Consider the following 24,848-nt stretch of genomic DNA (forward strand, 5'->3'; position numbering starts at 1 on the left):
GTTATTAACAGGGAAGAGCTTCAGAAAAAGGCCATCAAGCACCTTTGATTTCACCTCTCCCTTAGTGGGTTTAGGAGCTGGGATCAAGGCGACCTTGCTGCCAACAAAAACATAGTCTTTGCTTCGCCATGTAATCATTAGTGTTCGATTTTTATTTGCAGAAGTTGGTTACATGTTCAGAGTATTGATTGCTTAGTTTGCATAGCATTTCACATTATTTCATTGCAAATAAACTGATGTTCATTTTCCTTGCTGTTATTTAGGTCAAATTAGGTCAAGATAGCTAGATCTTGGGTTTGCATTGTCTTTATTTGGTCAGTTTTAGAAAATTGTGTGCAGATCACCTGTATTACCTCCCTATCTACCTTTCCTCCATCAGATAATCTACTCCAACCCTTAATCCATGATTCTACCCTTCATTTGCCATACTTTTCCCACCTTGCCCTAATTTCTACATTCTTGTGCATCATCGCTTCCTCCATCCTTGAACCAAATCCAACCACTTCTCAGCTCCATTCCCCAAGTCTTGGACCTCCTCACACCCTTATCTCGCCTCCATATGCACTCCTTCATCTTTCTTCCTCCATCCATCCTCCAAAATCCACTTTTCAGAACATCCTGTAGAAAATTACAAAACATCCTGTAGAAATCCCAGAACATCCTGTAGAACCCCTGCAGACTTCCTGTAGAAGCTCACGAATGAGGTTTCTTGATAGAAAAACTCTGTGAAACTCTCTGGAAGGGTGTTAGGAACCCCTTAGGCCCTCTCTGAACCTTCCCAACCTCCTCCAAGCATTTCCTCTCGCCAATCCACCTCTGCACAGTCAAAAACAGTTAAATCGCATGCATGATAATTCTAACAACTTATTCAAAAATACAAAAAGATGTTTCTTTCAGATGTTAATGTAGAAGTAGCTTAGACACATGAATTTTACATTCCTAGAAGTCAATGGCATTTCTTTCAGTAGCTTCCATCCTCTTTCTTGCATCGGTAGGGATAGCTGGTAAAATTAGGGTTTGCTAGGGTTTACGTTTCCTTTCAGCTTTCCAGTTTCTTTTTACAAGTAGATCAGCCTTCTTTGAGTTAGCTTTCATCCATCAGTTAAAAAGCTTCTTCTCAGATCTCATAGAAGTTGGCTTAAGCTCCTAGCGGACTTGTGCCAGCTGACCAGGTGACAGCTGCGGCAAGAGCTAGTACTTGTGCATACAGCACCGTCGCTTCCAAGTTTGTTATGAACTACCGGGTTGATAAAATTAAAGAAGGGAGTTCCAGGAGTTGCAACATTATTGCTGCAATACTGGGGCTCACCACAGTGCACCTTCCGACTTAGAGCATCAGCCACCCAATTTTCTTTTCCTTTCAGGTGTTTGATCTCAAAATCGAATCCACTCAAGAAGTCCACCCACCTAGCTTGCCTAGCGTTTAAAGTCGGTTGGTTAAAATAGCTAGTCAGGCTGTGGTGGTCTGTCATCAATAAGAATTTCCTCCCTACTAGATAATGGCGCCACATTTTTAATGCATACACAACAGCAGTTGGTTCCAGATCATAAGCATAATACTTCTGCTCATGCTCTTTCAATTTTCTGGATTCGTAGGCAATCACTTTCCCTTCCTGCATCAATACCCCTCCTACACCTTCCTTACTTGCATCTGTGCAAACCACGTAATCCTTTTCCGGGTCTGCTATGCTCAACACCGGTGCAGTTGTGAGCAGATGTTTGAGCTGTTCAAAGCTCCGTTGACATTCTGCAGTCCACTTAAATATTTTCCCTTTTTTTTGTAAAGAAGTGATAGGGTAAGCAACCCTTGAAAATCCTTCCACAAACTGCCTATAATATCTTGCCAACCCCATGAAAGACCTTATATCCGCCACATCTTTTGGTATTGGCCATTCCATTATGGTTCATATCTTTGGTGATGATATGCCCCAAATACTGGATCTGCTCCTTATAGAAATCGCATTTGCTAAACTTAGCATATAGCTGATGCTCCCGTAGCGTCTGTAACACGAGTCTGAGGTGCTCCTCATGCTCTTTAACATTTTGGGAATATATGAGTATATCATCAATAAAAATTAATACGAACTTATCCAAGTACCGATGAAATAAACTATTCATCAAGCACATAAATATTGCAAGTGCATTGGTCAACCCGAAAGGCAGTACCACAAACTCATAGTGCCCATAACGGGTTCGAAAAGCAGTTTTGGCTATGTCCTCCTCCTTAATTCTGATTTGATGATACCTGGATCTCAAATCGATCTTTGAAAATATCGTCGCCCCTTTCACCTGATCAAACAGTTCATCGATACATGGTAGTGGGTATTTAATTTTAACTCTTAATTTATTCAGCTGTCGATAATCTATGCACATACGGAGAGTTCCATCCTTTTTCCTAACGAATAGTACAGGGGCTCCCCAGGGTGATACGCTGGGATGGATGTACTTCTTGTACAATAGCTCTTGCAGCTGCATCTTTAATTCTGTCAATTCCGGCACACTCATCCACTATGGTGCTCGGGACACTGGGGCTGCACCAGGTACCAGCTCTATGGTAAACTCCAAATCTCTTTTAGGTGGCAGTCCTGGTATTTCTTCGGGAAACACATCTGCAAATTCTTGCACTACTGGTATGCTTTCCAAAGTATCAACTTTATCTTTTGAATTGGCATAACCCACTTGAATTGCATATACTTGACACTTTTTCCTGATGCATTTAGCCAGTTGTGAGGCGGTAATTGGCCGGATCTGCACCGGCTTCAGAATACCCTGAATTTCCTGTTCGTTTCCCAATTCGTCCCAGTACGAAATTGTCTTTGTTTTGTAATTTATTATGGACCACCGCTTTTCCAGCTAGTGCATTCCGATTAGAACATCATATGAACCGAGAGGAAGTACGTTCAATTCTGTCGTCACTGTCTGACCTGCTATCTTCAATGGGCAGTTGCTGACCTTGGCCAGCACCCGCCTTTTGGCCCTGGTAGCTAGCTGAACTAACCATGGACTCTTAAACTTAACAGATTGCAAATTACAGTTTTCCACAACCTTGGGACTAACATAACTTAATGTAGCTCCTGGGTCAACTAAAACAGAAACAGTTCGATCAAAAATCTTACCTTCGAACTCTACCATCATTGGCTGGTAATCAGCTTGATGGTCCTCGAGAGCAGCATTTATTCTTGGTATGGACCGAGCCACGTCTCCCACTGTAGAGGCTTCATAAACCTGGGACACTTGATCATTACCCTTTCGATGAGGGCAGTTCTTAATATAGTGTGGCCCGCCACACCCCCAACACTGTACTGGTGGCCTAGCTGTCCCCTCGTTATCAACTCTGCCTGACTGCTCGCTATATTTGGATTCATTAGGTGGCTTTAATCTGAGCTGATTTCTGGGCTGGTTCCTATTGCTGGGCCCCTTGGAGAATCCCTTACTGAAACTGCCACGATCTCCCTTGACTCCCATAGTCGTTTTGCTGCCCTTTTTATCTACCCAACGCTTCCCAGAACTTTCTCCCTTTTGTTTATTCTGTTGATAGCATATTCTAGCTTTCCGTATCACTTCATCCATGGTCTTTGGGTTATCAAATTCGATCCTTTCCCTCATTGTTTGGGGTAGACTGCTAACAAACCGTTGCACTTTTGCCTTTTCCTCCCGAATATACAGTACATAACGGAGCAGAGATGTAAATTTAGTAATGAATTCATCCATGGTCTGCTGCCCAAGCCGCAGATCATGAAATTCCATTGCTTTTTCATCATAGAAGCGTTCAATCAAATATTTTTCTTTGAAGTATCTTTGAAAAGTTTCCCAAGTTATATCTTGCTCACTCACTCCCCGCACTATCTTGACTTCCTCCCACCATAATGTAGCTTTACCTTGCAGCTGGAAAATAGCCAGCCATGCCTTAAGATGGTGATCATACTCGTAAACTTGGAAATATTTATTCATATTAATTAACTAGGCTTTCGTAGCCTCCTCGGATTCCCCATCAAAATGTGGCGGCTTGATCTTCCGAAACTCCCCCTGCAACTCTATCCACTGTCTTTTTAAGGTTTGATGTTTGGAGGCATTATCAGATTTCTCTCCTCGAACCTCCTCCCTTCCTTCTGTCTCTTCCTGATCAGTATGGTAACCCTGTTCTTCTGATACACGCGTTTGCTCTGGACTGGGATTTGGCTGGTGCTGGTTTTGTTTATCCGATAAACTTTTCAGGATCCTTTCCTGTTCCATGGTTAATCTGGCGTTGTCCTCACGCAAACGGGCCATCTCGTTCTTCAATTCCTGGACTGTCTCCAATATAGTCAAATTGGTGTTGCGTGCCTCCTCCCCCAGTTGCACCCATATTTCAGGATTCCCCTAAGGGTGGGTGACGTTTTCTGGTCTGTCCACATTCCTATGAGGGGCACTGCTTGTTCTCCTCGTAATCTGCTGTCACCTGAGTCAGAAGATTAATACATTTCAACAGATAAGATATGCAATACATTACTTGATAGCCCTTGCTTACTTATAAATTTAGTTATTTATATTAGTTTCACTACTATGGTTAACCCGAGGTCACAGAGTTGCAACCTCGCTCTGATACCACTTGTAATGCTACCTACCGGATGTGAAATTTCTTTTTTACATTGAATCACAGTAACAATAAATATATATGTTTTTGTTTACATTTGATTCAGTCCTCGATCTTGAGGACCACCCTACGGAACTGCAGTGCTATTTATTGTTTTCATTGTATGAACATTTAAATCAAGCTTCAAGCATTTATTTAAATGGGCCCGGGGTTACGTTATGCTGGAAACTTCCTCTGGTTATTAAATTCCGGCAGTATTTCCTTGTACATGATGGCTTGGTTTTCAATATTTCCTCCACTTGGCGTACAGAGTGTGCATCTTGTCGACATGCTTATGCTACAATGATGTTGACTTAATACTCCAGCTAGCTATGCTGAGGTGGATACTTAATGCGCCTGGTACTTTCCTCCACCCTGACATGCACGGCATGAGCAACCCCATATGGCAGCTCCCCTCCTGGATTCCTACGCCCATTCCAACGGTGGAGATGAGACCTCTTGAATCGATGATCGGTATCATTCCAGGTATGGGTAATACGGTTTGAGAGTTTCAATGTGGTAATCGAACCCTTTCAGCTCATTCACAGGGTAGCTTCCGACTCCTACAGGTCTTTAACGATTTGCGTTTTTCCCACAACACAAACTTCCCAATAGGTCAGTTCGCGGCAGAATCGAAGAGTTCTGACTACCGACAATGGTCATGGTAACCTGCGCTCCCTTTCCTTTGGTAATTGCTATCTCGGTTACTGATTTTCGCTAATGTTCTTGCTCTTATTCAGCTTTGGGTGACCCCTCTGTTACAGGTGCTGAGCCTTGGTACCATGACCAGCGTTTCGGTGGGCGACCGGCACAGACTTCCTCACTCATTTTGCTTTCCTGGTAAGAGGCACCCGTCACAATAGATTTAAGGGTTAAAGGAATGAATCTGGAAGAAGGACCGAGCCGGTTCCCTTCTTGGCAGGCTGCCTGAACTATGCTTGAGCTATGGAGTCTATCATTTGTTTTGTGTGTTTTCATTATTGTGTAAGGCTGCAAGTCCACTCTTGCTTTCTCTATAATGAGTTTGGGTTCTGCCCAGAACAGTTCTGGCGACGAAGCCCTAGCTGGGTTGCGCCTGTTATCAGACTTCTATTGTATAATTTATTACAGAACTGAGGGTTAACCCCATGGTGATTATCCATGTAATACTTTAGTTATATAACTCATATTTATTCCTCCTTTGGCTGGATAATGAAATGTATTTTCTTTCCATAGTAACGTTCTATTGTTCATTAAATGGTTCTCAGGATTGTTGGATTTCTATATGTAATCTCGGTCTGAATTTTGAAGTTCCCGTAGCTTGCTGTGGAATGATTAAATGCTTTACCTGTTCTGTAGACTCCCTTGCAAGGTTTCGATATGGGAACTATCTCCAGGGTTTGCTTGTTGTTATCTGTTTTGATGAATGAAGGTTGCCAGCTTCAGTTTTTGGAAACCTCTCTAGCAAACCCTACCCTATTCACACAGACTACGGCCTTTTCGTTTACAGAGTTATTCCATGACTATTTGGAACATCTATTACAGGGTTGAGATATATTTGTTGCATGGACGCTAGTCCTTTCTAGCCACATTAACTCTGAGGTTTGCTTCACTCTCGTGTTTGTCCTTTCCTGAAACTACATTATTAAAGAAAGAAGCCTTACAACCATCGCTCAGGAATTTAGTCCTGCATACTCATGCATCTACTTGCTCTTATCGTCATGTTGTTGTTTTTATTTATTTTAAATCAGTAATGACTATGGGAATTTAGGTATATATATATGCATTGTTTCGGCTTAGCTTCGAATGCTGATCTAAATGTTACATGGAACCCTGTTTATTCAACTGTTACTTATATTTACGAAGATGTATTCTGGAAAAACTGTGAGCCTGGGTTTATTTCTTATTTCTATTTTTACGGCAACCACACAGTGATTCAATCTTAAGTGATTTATGGATTTACATTTATCATGTCTTTTATTGCCTGTATTATTTTAAAAATTCTCTCCTAAATACCCATTTCAGTTATCTGTTTGCCATAGACATTAGCAAATATAACAGTGTAAACCAAATCTATTAAGTTCTCGGTATTTCATACCTGATCAGAGGGCAAACCTCTCTAACGCGCTTGTCAACCTCCCGACCTTAGGAGGGTCCTCCTCGACCTTCCACCCCCAATCACTCCTGCAAGACCCTTGCTATCTGCAAGCTCTCTGGCGCTGCCAAACCTGCGCTATCTGGTCACTACCAGACGTAGCGGTTCCAGGAAGGCTTCTGCTTCCCAAATATGCACTATCTGGTGTTTACCAGACTTAGCGTTCTCTGCTAGGATACAACTTACTGAGCCTCGCTATCTGGTCATTACCAGACTTAGCGTTCTTTTCCTTCTCTGGCTCCCGGCCTTCACTATCTGGTCTCTTTTTCCAGACATAGTGTCGTTTTTTTTTTTCCTTTTCTTCCCCCTACGAGAGTCTCAACCGTTTCCAAAAGGTAGTTACGTTTCTTTTTTTTTTCCCCTTTTTGACAAATGTCATATTTTAAATTTAATCATCCTCTCATGAGGAGGCACTATAACCATTATCAGTTGTTTTCTTTCAACAACAATCAATAGCAACCAAACAACAATTTAACAACATAATTAATTTAAACAGTAGTAACAATAATAGTTACTCAATTTCACCAAACATAACCATAGTCAAACAGTTAAATTTACTGCCTTTAATTTAAAACACTATCGCTTTACTAGGGGCATTACAGAAAATGTGATTGGCAATTGTTGAAGTCGCTTCCAAACGATATGAGGAAATATGTGGTTGGCAATTGTTGAAGCCCATTCTGAGTAATGTCATTTTTTGTAGGGGCGGGGCAGGCGTGGATTTATTTGTCCTCTTTGTGGTCCATATGTGGGTAAGGATCAAGAAGTCGATATTTTGTTTGTTAATTTGTTTTTGGTTTAATATTTTTTTTTTTTAAATGAGGAGTGGGCTTACTTTTATATATATATATATAAATTAAATTAAATTAAATTATAAAGTCTATATTTTATTTAATGATTTTTTTTTTCTGCTTTATTTAAGATTTTGTGATGGATAAGTTTTCTTTTCCGGCTCTAATTTGGTTGTTGTTTATAAAATTAGTTTATAATAGTTTGGGTAGTTTACAAATGTGTTTTTATTTATATAATTTAAAGAAAATATTATTGGTTTTTAGAACTTTATATCGTTAAGATTGAGATGAGTGTAATATATGTAAATCAAACAAAAAGATAAATTGTGGTGAATAAATATAAAAAATAATATAATTTATTTTATTATGAATTAGAAAGAAAGATGATTAAAATAGATGAAAATTATCAAATTTACATTTTGATTAATAACAAATTGTTATATAATATAGTTATTAAAAAAATGTTTTATATAATAAAAAAAATTGTTATATAATATAATTATTAAAAGAATGTTTTATATAAATTTAATTAAGTATAAAATAGAAAATATAATATTATAAAGAAAATACAAAATATAATTTTAAGAACTTACATAGTGACTAATATCATTCACAAATTACTTTGCTAAGATACTAAGTTTTTTTTTAATGATGTTAAATAAGGAAAATTTTAGATACTCAAACTAAATGTAATAATTTTAATGAGTTTTATTGATTCATTATATATGTGATGATATTTTTGTAAAATTATTTGTAATTTTATGAATTTTGTAAGCTTTTCTTGTTGATGATGTTTGATGTTTGTTGAGACCAATGAGTTTTATTGAATTTTGAGAAGGAAAGAGGTTAATTGAAATCTTTTAATAAAATTTAGAATTTGGTTATGCAAATTGATTTTATTTTATGGAATTTGAGTAAATCATTTCTAAAATAAAATAGAAAAGACAAAATTTTCCCACCGCTTTAATTTTTTCTATGTTATGTTATTTTGGATTACATTTAGATTTTTGAAAATAATAAAAGATTTTTTGAAATAATAATTGCACGATAAATTTTCAAACAACAATAGATCAAGTGGAAGCTAACAAGTTCTATTTTCTAGGTCTTGCTCATATTATTACATATTCACCCATTACTATTAAGAAATAAATATTAATTTTCACATTGAATCTAGCCTTTTACCATTAGACATAATTAAAATACATGAAAAATTAAAAGACCTAAGAAAATATGTGAAAATTTTGACCCCACAATATTGGTATTAAATTATCACTATGGTTACAAAATCAAGGTAGTCACAATTTACACTAGTACAACCACATTAAAAATATTAATGTGGTTGATATAGCCTAAATCTTTATAAATATAACCAAAAAAAATTATCGCAACAAAAAAAAAACTATTGCATCACGAATAATGTCTTAGCAATGCATACATTTACCTGATTAACCATGTATAAAAATGTTGTGTCAATTTTAACTTGAGAAAAAAAAAATTACACATCTTATTGTAAAATGACCATTTTGATAAATAGAATTTGTTTATATATTAATTTCCCCATCTAATTAGAATACGAACTTATTAGAATTGGATTAATCTCAAATCTCTAGGAAATTGATGGGTGGGGAGCCACTGGCATGAATCTAATTTAACTTAGAAAAAAAAGGAATTACACATCTTATTGTAAAATGGACCATTTTGCTAATTAAAATTTTCTTATATATTAATTTCCCCATCGAATTAGAATATGAACTTATTAAAATTGGAATAATCTCAAATCCATAGAAAATTGGTGGGCAAGAAGCCAGAGGAATCTAATTTTTTAAATTTATTAAAAGTCAATGCAACCTAACAAACTTTGTAACACACTACAACAATAGATAAGCATTGAGACAAAGTATATGTTAAGCATATTCCCTTGAAAATCAATCTAAGTGGTCAATAAAAAAATAAAAAATAAAAAATTAACATATTCTCATCCATCTGAAGTTGAATAAAAAAACATCAAAACTCCCAATAAAAAACATAAGAAAAAATATTACTTATTTTGATGAATTACTCTTTATTACTTTTCTTTATAATTAATTTAATATATATATAATTACATCTTGAAAATATTTTTAAAAAAATATAATTAAATTAATTTTATAATTGTTATTTTTATTAAAAATATTAAAATAAATAATTACATTAATAAATGTCTCTATTTTAGGGTTTCCAAAATTTTAATATAACTATCAATAATTATTAAGTAGATAGTAAAGATTTAATCTCCCTAGAACATCATGGGATATTCTTAATGGCATAGACAAATCAAAGTTTCATATCTTCAAAGTAATTATGTTATTTTTTCTTTTTAATTAAATTGTTTAATTAAAAAAACAATGATATGAACAAGTGTCATATAAAGTGAGTAGTGATTTTTTTTCAATTTAAAGTAAGTTATAATTTTTGAAACATGTTGTATTAATAAGTCATAGTATTGGCTCATTTATAAATTGAAAATTTCCCTAATAAAATAAAAAACAAATTTATTTAATTAAAACACATATATAATGAATTAAAATAAAATTGTAAATTAATTAGTAATTATGATTAAGATGTATCATAAAATTAAATATTTTGATATTTATTCTTAATTGATGTTTATCCATAACTACACTAATTTAAATTGCGTAATATATACCATGCAAACAAAATATATTAACAATCCCATACAAAATTATATTTACCCATCGAAAATTTAAAGTCAAAACCCACAGATGCAACAGTTCCACTTCCCACTTTGCTGTGATCTGAGTATTTTCTGTGAACTTGCGTTGTGTACGAATGGAAACAAAAAAGAGACGCGAACGCTCAGACGCCCATGTTTTAAGACACACACCATACCTTCTCGATGATGTGCCTGAAAAGACGTACACCAACCAACTTTGTCATTCAGACGTACTCACATGACAATGAAGTCAATGGTACTGCCTGCCCGCCGCCGTAGCTGTGTGGCGAGCGAATTCTAATTCGGAGCCGAACGAGGTTGGACACGGTTCTATTACCCTGGAAAAGGGTATGCAACTGGAAGACAAAGCGCGGGCATATAGGTTGAGAATGGCGGAACGGCTGAGCGTGAGCAAAGGCTCATCCAAGATAACCAAGAAGTCCACGCCCCGCCCGGCTCCCAAGGTTTACCACATTCACCAATCGTGCTTTCGAGAGCGGGTACAGGAACTCACAGGGAACGGTTTCGAACCCGCGACGACAGCACCTCCCGCAGCTTCCAACGGCCGCTTGAAGAAATTCGCTCCGCCTCCGCTCGGCCCTACTTCCGCCCAACGTTTAAATGCCGATCTGTTCCCCCTTTCCCCAGTCCCGATCCTGTTCTCGCCCTTGATGGACTTCACTCCGATGGATTGGACATGGGCGGACTATACATCTGCGTCTCCCATTAGCCTGGCCTACAGGCAGCTGGCGGAGAGCCTCGCTGAGCAGGCGGAAAGGAGGACCCAGGTGGAGAAGCCCGCCGCTTCGCCCCTCTCGCCAACGTTCCTTTTGCAGTCGAAGAACAATTCGCGGGATTCGACGTCGAGTTCTCCCAACGCCATATAGTCTGTACTGCCTGCAACCTAGTCCCAGGTGTCGGAAGCTGTCGCCCGCGACGTTTGGCCTCGGCAGCCCCGGAAGCTTTGCTTGTTTGGACGTCGGGACCATCTAGTAGCCTCAGGCAAGCTTTCACGTGGATACATGTGAACTCATAACCCAACTGTCTATGTATTCGTTTGTATAGTTATCGCTGGACATGGTCGAAGTCCTGGTCACCTCAAATTAAACTTTGCATAAATCCGTTAATTTTTTTTACACTTATCTTAAATAAGATTAAATTTGCAGATTTTGATTAAATATATTTATATTTTTTTTTGTTTTTTTGAAAAAATGGAATAAAACATTTTTTAATTTCAAGTTCAGAGATAATTGTGATTTATATAGGGATATTAGATGATGATTAATGTCTACTAAGATTTATATAGGAGGTAAAGAAAGTAAGAGATTAATGAGATTTTTTTAACATTTTTATTTCTATTCTAAAAATGATATAAGAGAAGGGTTCCCAAATCGTCATAGTTTAACTAGCTTAAAATGTCAAGAAGGTTAGTATTGTGACCAATATTTTGAAAATTTAGACTGAAATGAGTATAAGATGGACAATCTAAGTGATTTTCATCTTCAACCCTTTTAGAATAGCATAAGTGACAAACTCTTTCATCTCATGTTCTTTTGGGAATTGGCCAATGCCCAATTTCAATATAAAGCTCATAAGAATTAGTTCTTATATTGGCAATGTTCATTTCTAATGGGCAATTTCACTTTCAAGCTTATGAGAATTAGTTCTTGTATTGGAAATGTTCATTTTCTTCTTAACACTAGTCAAGAGAAAAATATAGAAAAATAATTTTGGCTGTAAATTTAAGGAAACCTCTTGAGGTCCATGTTGTATAACCTCTTCTTATACATAAAGCACCTAGTCATAGCCATGATTTCAATGAAGAAAATGTTTATTTCAGTCAAGAGGATAGGGTAGGGAGTATTTCTTTAATCTTGAGGTTGTAGATTATAAATCTTTTGGGATTTGTTGAATCTTCTTCCATCAACTCTTTAGATATACTGCAAAATCAAACCTCATATCCATATAAAATAACAATACTGATGAGAGTCTCAAGTAGGGGCTCTTTTTTTAAAACCCAAATCCAAAGATGTGTTAACTTACAATTGTTTTCAAGCCCATAGTAAGCTTTCCAACCTCCATTTATCATTTTCTTAATGTTATCACTTCAATCGATCTTATGATTGATGTAGATTCTCATACATTTGTATGAAGGAACTTTCTCCAAGGAGATGTTGTCATAAATGAAACCATCATAAGTGGTCTTTTTGAATTTAATTATCATGACTTCAATTTTGTTGGTATTAACAATCATATTCATCTTGAAGTAGAAATCTTGGGGAATTGTGAGTTGCTTTCTGAGATGAGATCATAATGGCTCCTTGCCAAAAGAATAATGTTGTCAGCATAAAGGAAAATATTTATGACCATACCAATGAGCAAGAGACAAACAACAACTATATCTTCCAAACACTCATGTAGCTTGTCAATATATATGCCAAAAAAAGTAGGGGATAAGGGACAACCTTGTTTGACTCTGATTTTCTTCGGATGAACCATCCGTCATCCTAAGCTTTGCAATAACATTATCATACAACCTTTTCATAGCAACCCCCAACCAGTGGAACCATTATCTCTTCTATCCTCTTCCTTAACTTTGTTCTAAGAATTGTGTCAAAAACTTTTCTCAAGTCAACAAAAAAAAATGATTAATTTTATTATTACAAAATACTAACAGTAACAAGATGGTTCATTGGTAAATGATATCTCTTGGCTTTTAGCTCTTTTACCATAGCTTTCAAACCAAAAAATAATCTTCTTTTAAAAAAAATCAATACAACTAGACTAAAATGATACAACTAGGCTAAAATATGACCAACCATAATGTTCATATAAATATATGTAATGCTTTTATTCCACTCTTTAAAATAGGCTCAATAAAACTCTTTATACAAAACCTAGGGAAACTATGTTTCACTAACCAATCAAAAAGCTTACACTAACCAATCAAAAAGCTTATGTATATACAGGTTGATAATAATTTTTTCCATTCTATAAATTCTATAGCATTTTAAGGCAAGGTATTGGGCAGTACGCTTTGTCACAGTCATCCTCATCCCCTGGGGCCTGGGTTCCCCGCCTCGTCAGCAAACACACTTTCACCTGAATTTGAGTTCCCTAAACCCACTCGCGTCTTGAAGATTGTCAGTTCAGATGCCAGGTAGTGGGAAGTACACTTAGCCCACACCCTACAACACATGGCGTTGTTGAAGATTGTCAGCTCCGATACGAGGTACTGTGCAGTACGAATCATCAATGCCGTGTTTACCTGCCCCAGGTATTGTTTGAAAGAGCTTAAGTACCTACTCTGGGCCGATGGAACTTCTTCCTTCCATTTTGTTTTTCAGTTGGTTGGAGGAAGAGGCAACTGGGCAGGCTTATCACGGGTAGATTCGACCATTGTCACATGGGGGTTGATTCCATCATTGTTACTATAATTCACTATAATTTGTAAGCGAACAACACTGCCCAAACACTGGACCAAAGTAAAATATAAAATTTTGAACCTGCAATCATTAGACTTCATTATAGCATTAGCCAATTTAGCTGCCCAGAGACTCTAGGTCGATGGAACCATTTATAAGGCCCTTTGTAGAAGAAATATATTGCATGATCTGCATACTTCACATCTACTGTAACCCAAATCAATCCTCATGAGTTGTGCTCATTGTCGTCATCTACCCTTGCTAAGCTGTATGCGGCGTCTTTATGGATAAATCCCTAGAGCTTTTGTTAGGAATAACCAGAGGAATACACTGTTCAAACGCAGTAAAACAAACAGGTGACCCAGAGAATATTTTATTTTGAAGATTTTGTATCATATTTTTTCATAAAATAAGAAATATGAAGTACCCACTGCACTTCAAGTGAAGAAGAATGTAGTTATTGTTAGATTTCCTGGAAGGATGCTGCTGATTTTGGCTTGCCAGTTGACTTGTATTCACCCTGGGACAATGTCAAAGCTGCTTTAGAGGAAGGGGGAAAAAGATCAATTAATATGGTCTCTTTCACACTCTCATCTGACAGCAAAAGTTAAAGACATTTACTATGATCTCGCATCTGAAAAGGCTTCGTCTACAAGACCGAAATTCTCGATGGTGTTTTGGAAATTGGGTTGTCCTCTCAAATTGACTATCTTCTCATGGTTAGTTTACAACAACAAAAACTTGTCATGGGAAAACTTGAGGAAGAGGTGCTGGCACGGCCCAAGCAGATGCTTGATGTGCGAAGCTGACGAGGAGACAAATTTTCATATGTTCTTTCAGTGCAAGGCCTCCCAACAAATCTGGTATGACTTAGCTATCTCTTTTGGTTTTCCTCACCTTGGTTTTATTTCTATCCATGCAGCTTTCGAATGGTGGGGAAGGCAAGAAGAGACTAAGCGCGTCCTCCTTCCCATTATGTTATGGTGTGCATGGAAATGGAGGAACCACAAGATTTTCGAAGACTCAAAGCTCCCTTACAAGTCTATTCTGCACAACATCTCTGCTCTCTATGATTCGATCCCAAGGAGGATGCCTAAATAAGTTTTGGTTGCCCTCATGGACCTGGTGTCATATTCTGCTATTGACTTCTGATGACTATACTGCTGTCTGGCCTTTACAGACACATTTCCAGCATGCATCTGGGTTCTTGATCTATTTTGTGCATTCTGCCCTGAATTAGTGACTGAATTCTCTCAGTCTTTTTGTTATATGTCCAATGTGTTTTGATGCTCTCTCGCACTTTTCAAAATCTGTATATCTGTAGCTTTCTCCTCAAGATTTTTGTCTCTGATTTGAGGAATCACAGGATACTACTATATGTACCTTATCAGTGTTTTTTTATATCGCTTTTTCTTCTGAAAAAAAAAAGAAACTTCCCATAAGCAAAAAGCAATCCAACAGCTGTCTCTGTCTGTTTCTTCTCCCCGAGAAACGAAATAAATATATCGTCCCAGGAAGGTGCGCTCAATGATAAATTCCCATTTGTATTGGATTGAATACAACCTCAATGATAAAATAATTTTAGCCAAATTACGACTGAGATTGAAAGTCCTTAAAATTATGCACGATGTCTTGTTCAATGTTCTACTTTATTTCATCAATCCTCTCAATTCTCCCATTGTTAAAAACTCTCAAACTCCCTGGTTCACAGTTATGGTTAAAATCTTTCAGAATCCGTAGTTCAGATTCATTTTGTACGATCTGTGTTGGTTCAATGGATTTAGCCAGACAATCGTCCCATTGACTTTTGTGTTATTTAGAAAAGCAGCTGTTTTACCATTGGTTCTCTCAATTCTCCTAATGAAACACATCGAATCTTTTTGTAGAAATTCACCTCGTGTCATAATGAAACGATCTTTGATAATCCATACTTCTATAATCTTTCTTTTATCATTCTTTTCCTCCTCGATGTCATTGGCACAGATACCTTTACATATTTTGATTTAGATTTTATTGAAATAGCATTGTTACATTGTATTGTAACTGATTTTTTGTACAGGTAAATTTTTATTTTTTGGTCGAGTAAATGGCCAACTAAATATCTTCACCGTGTAAAACGAACGGTCTAATGAGCCTCTATCCAAGTAAATCTCCATTTTCTGTCAAGTAAATCGCAGCTATATAGCTTCACCTTGTAAAAGGTTTAATTAGAATTTCTTCAATATTGATAGATTGTTTTTATTAAAATTATATTATTTTTTTTTGGTAGGTAAGCACCCACGGGGATTTGAACCTGTGACCAATCGCAAGGAGTGCCTTAACATTGCACCCATTCACCGTCAATCCAAAGCCCCATGGACATTAAAATTTATATTATTATAATTTAGTGCATGAACCAATAAAATGTAATTAAAATTATAATTGGATAATACGTTGTAAGGTGTTTTCCTCTAAAATCAACTTCCCTCTCACTGTACATGTACATTCATGGGCTCTTGATTTAGGTGTTAGATGATTAAAATAGTTTCACCCATCCTATTGATTCGACTTGTATTAAGTTAGTTAGAAATTTAATTACAAATTATAGTCACACAGATCAACCTTGCCATTAATCGATACTACTTGGATTGTCCTTGCTAGACACTACTTCCAGGTGCTTTTTCCTTTGCAACCCATTTCCCTCCTATGAGATATACCGCACTCGGTGCGTGAAGAGATTCTGAGGGGTCTGCTCAATGTTGATCTGATTGGGTTCCATACATTTTGATTATGCGAGGTACTTTCTTTCTTATTGCAGTAGGATGTTGGGATTGGAGTATGAGTCCAAGAGAGGGTATATAGGGCTGCAGTATTATGGGTGCACTGTGGGGATCAAGATTATGCATGTGGGCATACATATGAGTCAGCTTGAGGGTGTATTGAGGCTTGCTGATACCGATTAACGGATTAGTGAGTTGAAGGAAAAGTATGAGGGCAAGATTGTGCTTTTGGGATTGATGACATGCACATTTTCAAGGGCATAGGGTTGAAACTTCTGGCAATGGAAAAACTTCTGTATCAGCACCTAGAAGTGGTTGGTAAATTGGTCATGGTGCAAATTCTCAACCCTACACGCGAGGGAGGTAGAGATGTTTTGGAGATCCAGGAGGAGATATTTGTCACCTCAGAAAGGATAAATGAGTAATTCAGAACTGAAAGATATCAACCTGTTGAATTGGTGTAGAGACATGTTTTGTTGAATGAAAGGGTTGCATATTACACAATTGCAGAATGTTCGGGATGGTATGAATTTGATCCCATATGAATACATTGTTTGCAGGCAAGGTATTATAGAACTAGATTCCAGATTTGGAATCACATTTGATAACCTATAGAAAGTATGTTGGTAGTTTCCAAGTTTGTTGGATGCTACCCCCCTCTAAGTGGAGCTATTCGTGTAAATCCCTAGATTATTGAAGCTTTAGCTGATGCTATGAATATTGCCATTACAGTGCCAAATGCTAAGAAGCAAATGAGACATGAAAAGCATTTTAGGTATGTCAACACTCATGATGTCGCCTTTTGGGCCCAGAGTTTCATAAGATACTTGTAAAGAACCTGTAGAGAGCACTCTCGAAGCCGATGCTATAGGTTAGGATTTGGATTGGGATTCAGAGTGGTGCGTCTTGATTCATACAAATCTCTTATCTACAAAGGTACAAACTTACATAGAACTCTGTCTTTGTATAATTGTGTGTATCATGTTCTTTTTTGTTACAAATTTAAATGAGTTAATATGCCTCTGCTTCTTTTCCATCTACGTTTTCTTGGCTTCCCAGAAATATCAAGTAGAAGGCTGAAGGTGTAGACCAAGAAAGCCTAGCCCATCAATACATTTGGGAATAGATTTTGTACTTAAGGCAGCAAATTTGAATAGTCCAAGGAGTACACATCAACATTGAACCTAGAGAATGCTACTAAATTTAAACCTAGAGTGACCTCAAGTCTCGATCACAGCTTGACTTTTAAGGCAGCAAACATCAAACCATTTTCATAGCTTTTGAGGCTAGCAACCCTCTATTAAAAGCTTAAGTTGTTTAATCTAGAAACAAAGTTCATTTTCGATAGGGAGGTTGTCATAAAACCATCTTTTTTGAAACACAAATTTGTTGAGATAGTTGATTTGTGAGAGACAAAGGCAGTGAAAAATCCAGTTACCATTATCTTCAATGTTGTGTCAGGAATACAATTCTATATCCCATTCCTAAACCTAGAAATAATATGATCCATATTATTGCCATTAGAAAATTGGCTACCTAGGATGAATCCTATGCCCTCCCAATGTTATCAGTTGTAGGAGTAAATTCATATGCTACCCAACTAGATTTGGGGAAAAATAACTTCAATTCTAATTTCCAATGTAGGTATGGCATTTTATTCTTTGAAAAGCTTCAAATTAGTAAGCTTTCATCTCTTATAAAAAATCCAAATTTAAGTAACCATAACATATCCCTATATATATACATTAAATTCTTAAATTCTGTAATCAAAGCTCTTATCGATACATTTAATTCATTGCCCCATATGCCTTTGCTTCTTCTCCATCTATGTCTTCTTGGATTCCCAGAAATATTAAGCAGGAGGCCAAAGGTGTAGACCAAGAAAGCCTAGCCCATCATTTACAGGTCTATTTGGGCACATCACTCCCGACGATCAGATCAGTGTAAATTGGGTCTATCAAACCCTAATTCAGTTGCTACTTGCACTAGACATGCCACCTCATTGAGTGCTTTCATCCATGAGAGTTCCTTGACTTCAAACCCTACTGAAGTGCTTCCTTGGGTCACCAGTGCACCCCTGGTCAGGGGTAAGTGCTCTGCAGAGTAGGTAGCCCCATTCAAGGCTGCATTGCAGAGCACTTAAGCCCACTCAAGCCTGCGCTGGGTGAGAATCCTTGAAATGTTCATTGGATCCTAAGTATATTCCTCCTTTCTAGAGCCTTCTAGAAGGAACCCAACTCCTATCCTATCAAGATGAGCTCGACTTAGGATAGCCTTGGATCATCTAATCATCTATCCTCTCATCCCTTTGAACATGGAAAATAATCACCCAATTATGGAAAACCATTCAATGCCATGTTAATGACAAAACCACTTGCATTCATCTATAAATTGGCCTCCCATCATAGAGCCAAGGGGATTGGATATTATAGAGAAGTATTGTTGGTTTAGAGACTTAAAATCATTGTCAAAGTAATGTTATGCTGCTGGATTGATGTTGCTATTGGTGTGATGAGGGCTTGGACTAAGCTGGATGAGTGACATGAGATCGAACCACATTGGGTGTAACTTCTCCTTCTATCAATCAATAAATTTGCTTGTTCCTTTTCCAATACTTTTGTCTATATATATATGATGAATGTATGTTCAAATGTTGTCGATTCCATTTGTTTACGATAAATAGATCATATGCTTTGATTGTTGTCGTCTTCTGTTTATGTTGGCAGGTACCAATTGAGTCAATTCCATTTGAGTGGGAGAGATGGGAGAAACTCAAAGGAGATCAAACGAAGGGAAGGATCACCAGTAGGTTCTTTTATCTTATGTGTTTATTGTAGGAAAAGGTTAAACATCATTACTTCAGTTGTGCTAAGTGTAACTACCCACTTAGGTATAAATTCTGTATAACAAATAAGCGACCATACTGGGGAACGACCATCGTTCCTAGTAGTTATCCCTTGTCTTAGTAGCACCAATAGACTTTGCCTGAGTTCATTTACCTATATCCAGTCATTTTGAAGCTTGTTTGGTCAAAATGTGTGCTTATTTATGTGTTGATAGTGCTCTCTGGTATCAACACACTATTGTTCTTAACACAGTGCGTTGTAGAGCAGCCTTAACCTAGAGACAGTGCTCTGCAACGCATTGTCTCCCACTCAGGGCTGCGCTGGTCCCTGTCAAGCCAAAAGCCCATGTTTTGCTTGATTTTTTCCAAACTGTTTCACATCTTGTTTGCTGAATGGTCAAAGTTTCTCTGTCCCTGAAGTCCAAATTAGCATTTCTTTTCCATGCCCACTTTGGCTTTGTTTGTTTAATGTTTCTTTATGTTTTCTTTATCATTGTCGAATCAATCCCAAGGTTAGTTTACATTGATTAGTCTTTATTTTTCTGAAAAAGAAACTGTCGTAAAGTCTTCGTTTCTTGTGAAAAGCATTTATTGATCATTTGTGCATTTAGTTTCTTTATCTTCATCTAAACATTAAAGGAATGAAAAGAAAAACATGCACAATGAATTTAGAAGTTTGTGTGTGCATGTAGGAATGGTATAGGGAAAGTTGCATTAGATGTGCTCTATGTTATTTGTTTAAAGATTATGATTGCTCTATCCCTTTCAGTTACGGTTTTCATTGTTTAAATCAAATGAAAAGAATGTTTCCCATCTTAGTTGCATTTTACGAGTTTCAGAAACATCACGCGGTGAACCTGAAAGGCAAACTTTTAAACAAGATCAACTAAAATTTATCTCAATTAACCTAATGGAGCATTGTAACTTAACGAATAACATTTAGAGGTCTAGGCTAGAGACGTGTTTCGGCTTTGTTAAACATAGCAACTGTCGCTAACGGTCTGTGATACATTCCAAGTGTGATACCACATTCCACATACGTAAGTATCTCATATCTCATCCACGTACTTTCGGGTATATCGAGGGGGTGTTATAGTACAAAATGTATAAGGGAATGCTCTCACTGTGCAGTTTCGCATTAGACAACGCTAATACAGATTGGGCCTCCACGTACTTTTGGGTATATTTGGGAGGACTGCATTAGGTTGCTATCCATCCATAGGTAACCGAGTCGGCCGCCTTGTATATTGTGATACACCGAAAATAGCATTCGAGGAGATTACCTGCACATATGTTAAGTCCTTGGCTCCTCTGAGGCGGTATATTACAGTTCATAGTTGGTAATTATTTTTCCTAGATTACGCTCTTTTTGTTTATTTATTTTTATAATAAAATCAATCAGCAATGGTGGAAGAAAATCAACCTTTACCCCATCGTTCGCGTAGGACAGTGAGTAAACCGCCTTTATTGGCTGAAACTACACCTAGTCGGTGAAAGCGTTCTCATTTAACTGAGTCCAGTACATCACAAACTTTTGGTTCTTCATCTGATTTACCAGAGTCACCTATACTAGTACGTACTGGGATTCAAGTTACTCCTACTATTACTGGTTTATATCCTACTGAAGTGGAACCTCTATAATTACCTGAGGACACTGAAAGTGAACTTAGTGAAATGGTAACTAAAGTTGTCCAACAAAAAGTTGATCCTCAACTAGAAGTTGTTCAATAAATTCATCCTGAACTTGTTGTTCTTTTACCAAAACACTTGGATCCTAAATTTGAACAACCAAAAGTTGTTCCCATACTGGAAAAAGATCGATCGGTTTATCTTCAGACATCTGTAACTGTTGAGACTTCTCCTTTACCGCAGAGTCAAACACCATAAATTTCTTGTGAACCTGATGGTGAAATCCTTCCACCTGGTTTGATTGCTATTGAAGAGGAATTTGAAGAAGAAACTTCACCTAGAACTCCAACTCGTTTTCGACCAGGGCTTTATCTTTATCGTCCTTTTCCTCGGTTAACTTATACTGCTCGTCTTGATCCTGTTTACTTTCAAACTCCCGTAGATTCATTAGGACATTTATTGGGTCATTTGACTATGGCTGAAACAACATCCTAGACTGTATCATCTGTTACAACTGCGACAACATCTACTGTCGCTACTTCTTCGATGTTTACCACAACACCTGAGTCACATCTATATGGTGGTCCATCCATCCCACTGGGTTACCAATCATTATCTGGAACTCACTTCGGTATTTCTTCTAGTCCATGGTATTTACCCATGTCGTCCACAAGAATTTTACCTAGTTCTTCACTTACGGATACTCAACAGTTTGATCCATCAAGTCAATATCAAGCTGCTCCATCTGGTTACTGTCCAATGTATCCACTTAACACCAGATTACCTCCATATGGAGAAAAACATGACCAATCTACTTATTATTCATACTCTGGGGGGCCACCATATGGCAATATACCATCATATTTAGTCCAACTTATTCTGGAATGATTGTTTGTCAATGGCAGCCTACCATGCCTGTTCAACCAAGGCTTGTGTATTCATCAGAACCAATATGACCTGTTTCATCCATACATACTACGCTTGTTGTTATGACTTTACCACAATCACAATCTCACTTGATTGTATCTCAACCTTTGTAAGCTAATCCTTCAACCTCTTACCCTCAAGTTTTAGGTCTACAGACTCAGTTTTCTTAGACCATTTTACAACAACCATTTGTGTATGAAATCCAACAACCTTAGGACAATTTACTATTAACTGGGATGACTCAGACTTATACTGGTCCAATTTATCCACAACCTGGTCAAACTTATAATGGTGGGAAACAACCATTGTATCAACAACCGTGGCAGCCACAATACCAACAACATCAATTCCAATAGTATCAAACTTATCCTAGACTTGGTCAACAACCCTATGCTAGGTTTGGTCAACAACAAGCTTACCCAGGTTCTAGTCAACAAGTCTATGATGGTTTTGGTCAATAGCAAATCTATCCTGGTTCCCAACAACAACCTTATACTGGATATTCTCAACAAACCTACTCCTATCAAGGTTACCGATAGAAGTTTCCTTATGCTGGTATGCAAAGGCCTATTTCCTAGGCAGTTCCATCTTACCCTGGTTACGCTAAACCTGACCTAAACCGACAGTTGCCTTTTGTCGCAACACTTGAATTACCGAATTTAAATCGGCTTACCAATGATCCCATTCTTTATTAAGCTTGGTGGCTGGTGATTCCACACAAATTGCCTTATGATATTCTTAAGTTCAATGGAAACCATGGAGAAGATTCGTCCAATCACTATATGAATTTTCATTTATGGTATTCATCCAACTCCCTAAATGATGATTCAGTAAGACTACGTCTTTTCCAGTGAACGCTCAATAGTCCGACTGCAAAGTGGTATATTGAATTGCCACGAGCTTCATTTGACAACTTCATAGCATTAGCGACTACATTTTTAACCCATTTCCAGTTACCCATCAGATATGAAACTGGAACGGAACTGTTGACCAACTTTAAATAGACCACTGCTACTCACATTTCTGATCATATTCATGAGTGGCGTCGTCATCATCGAATGGTCAAAACTTTGTTCCTGGTCAGCTTTTAGCTAAGTGGTTTATTAAATACTTATTGCCATCTATCACCGAGGATGTGGTTAAAGGAGGAGTTGTTACTGAAGAGCAAGTAATTTCTCCTGCCTAATACTTAGACTTGATTTACACCTAGTATGGCATGCTCTATGATAAGATTCCAAATGCACCTAGACCAGCTTTTACTATTCCACCACCTCCATCCAGTAAGGACTCTCATGCCGATGACAGTGTGATATGCTCTTCAAGCACTCAAACAGCAAGTAGACCATCTAGTCAAACACTTGCTATTTCAAATCAAACCTCTAATACACCTGATAATACACTTGCTTCCAAAATAAATGTCGTGTCATCTGACAAAGGTAAAAATGAAAAGAAACTTGGAAGCAAGAAAAAGGGGAAAACCAAAAAGAAACAAAATTCTCCCCCTCAAGAGAAATCATATGATTCCTCTTCTCTGGCAAGGAAACCTTGTTACCCATGTTTAATTTGTAATGAGGAGCACTTTATGTGAGACTGTCCTCACTTCTCTGAAGTCTCAAAACTTCTTAAGGCTTCTAGTACATTCGTTGTGTTAATAGACCCTTTTCCTAACCCAGAGACTCATTTGGTTGCTACAGATCATGCTTCCACTTCACAAGTTCTTATGCTATCTGCCACTAAGCCTAAGACTGATGTTTTGGTGACTACACGAAGTAAAGATTATGGTAATCCACTGTCGTCATCGAATAACTAGGCTATAGATCAACCCAATACTTCAACTTCGACTTCGTCTGACTCCATTCCACCACCCATTGCACCAGAGTTAACAATAAAACCACCTAAGGGAGTTGTTCATAAATCTACATTCAATCCTCAATCTCGAGCAGAACAAAATTATAACATAGTAGAAGATTTGGCTCAGTTACCTTCTCTATTTCGAAGATTGAGGTGCTTCAAAATTGTCCCTCCCAAAAGCATGCTTTATTGTCAACAATTGGTGGAATTGATCCAACGGATTCCAATCTCGTATTTTTTAACCATGCAGGTTACATGCCACAATTACTAGCACAATTAGCGTTCTTGATCTAAGTAAATGCTTTGAATCACCTCATTCACCGAACCATTATTGACGACGACACATATACTTGTATCATGTCAATGAATTGTTGGAAAACACGTGTCTCACCACCTTTGTCACAATCACCTACAATGTTAAAATCTTTTGACGATCTCACTTATACACCTTGTGGAATTTTAAGTAACTTGCAAATAGATCTAAGGGGAAAAACTGTAACTGTTGAAGTTGAGGTCGTTGACGGACCCCTTGACTACAATATTTTACTAGGAAGACTGTGGGTTTACGCTATGGCTGTTGTGGTTTCGACATACTTTCGTATGATCGCTTTCCCTCATAAAGGCGGAATCACAGTAATAAAACAACTTGCCTTCTTCGCCTCTAGTTCATAGGCAACTGGAAGCATTTTGTTAGTTCACGGACCTCCGCTATCTCTTTAGAACATTGGAGTAGGTCTCTTCAAAGATTATTCCCTAATGGGCACCTTTTCACTATCGTCACCATCACAAACAACGGAAGTTGCAAAAGTTGAGACTTGCAACATGATATCTTCCAATTCATCTAACTCATGGAATATTTCCAATAATTCTAAAGTTGATATGCATAATGAAACCATGTCGCTAAGCCCAATTGATCTCGCATAGCAATCAATCTTTTTGTCTTGCGCAACAAATCCAAATCCATCATCACCAATTGTATGGGTTGATCGTTCGTTAGAATATGGTACTTCCTCTGATCCTTTTTCACATACTTTTTCTACTGATGAAGGAATCATCCAATCAATGATGACAGAAGAAGAACCATGGGTAGATTATCATCATTGATCCTATCTTCCAGATCACATAGAAGATATTCCAAATGAACTAAATTTCCCTTCAATTG

At 37.4% G+C, this 24,848-nt stretch overlaps 2 pseudogenes; both read left to right on the forward strand.

Moving 5' to 3' along the window:
* The first annotated feature begins 10,416 nt into the window (after positions 1 to 10,416).
* LOC149162830 (uncharacterized) lies at positions 10,417 to 15,180 on the forward strand (annotated as a pseudogene).
* Positions 13,448 to 17,444, forward strand: LOC149162831 (alpha,alpha-trehalose-phosphate synthase [UDP-forming] 5 pseudogene; annotated as a pseudogene).
* The last annotated feature ends 7,404 nt before the right edge of the window (positions 17,445 to 24,848 follow it).

This window comes from Pinus tabuliformis, chromosome 5_2, assembly GCF_031772625.1.
Source record: "Pinus tabuliformis cultivar Carrire ecotype Pingquan chromosome 5_2, CPIR1, whole genome shotgun sequence".
Classification (NCBI taxonomy): domain Eukaryota; kingdom Viridiplantae; phylum Streptophyta; class Pinopsida; order Pinales; family Pinaceae; genus Pinus; species Pinus tabuliformis.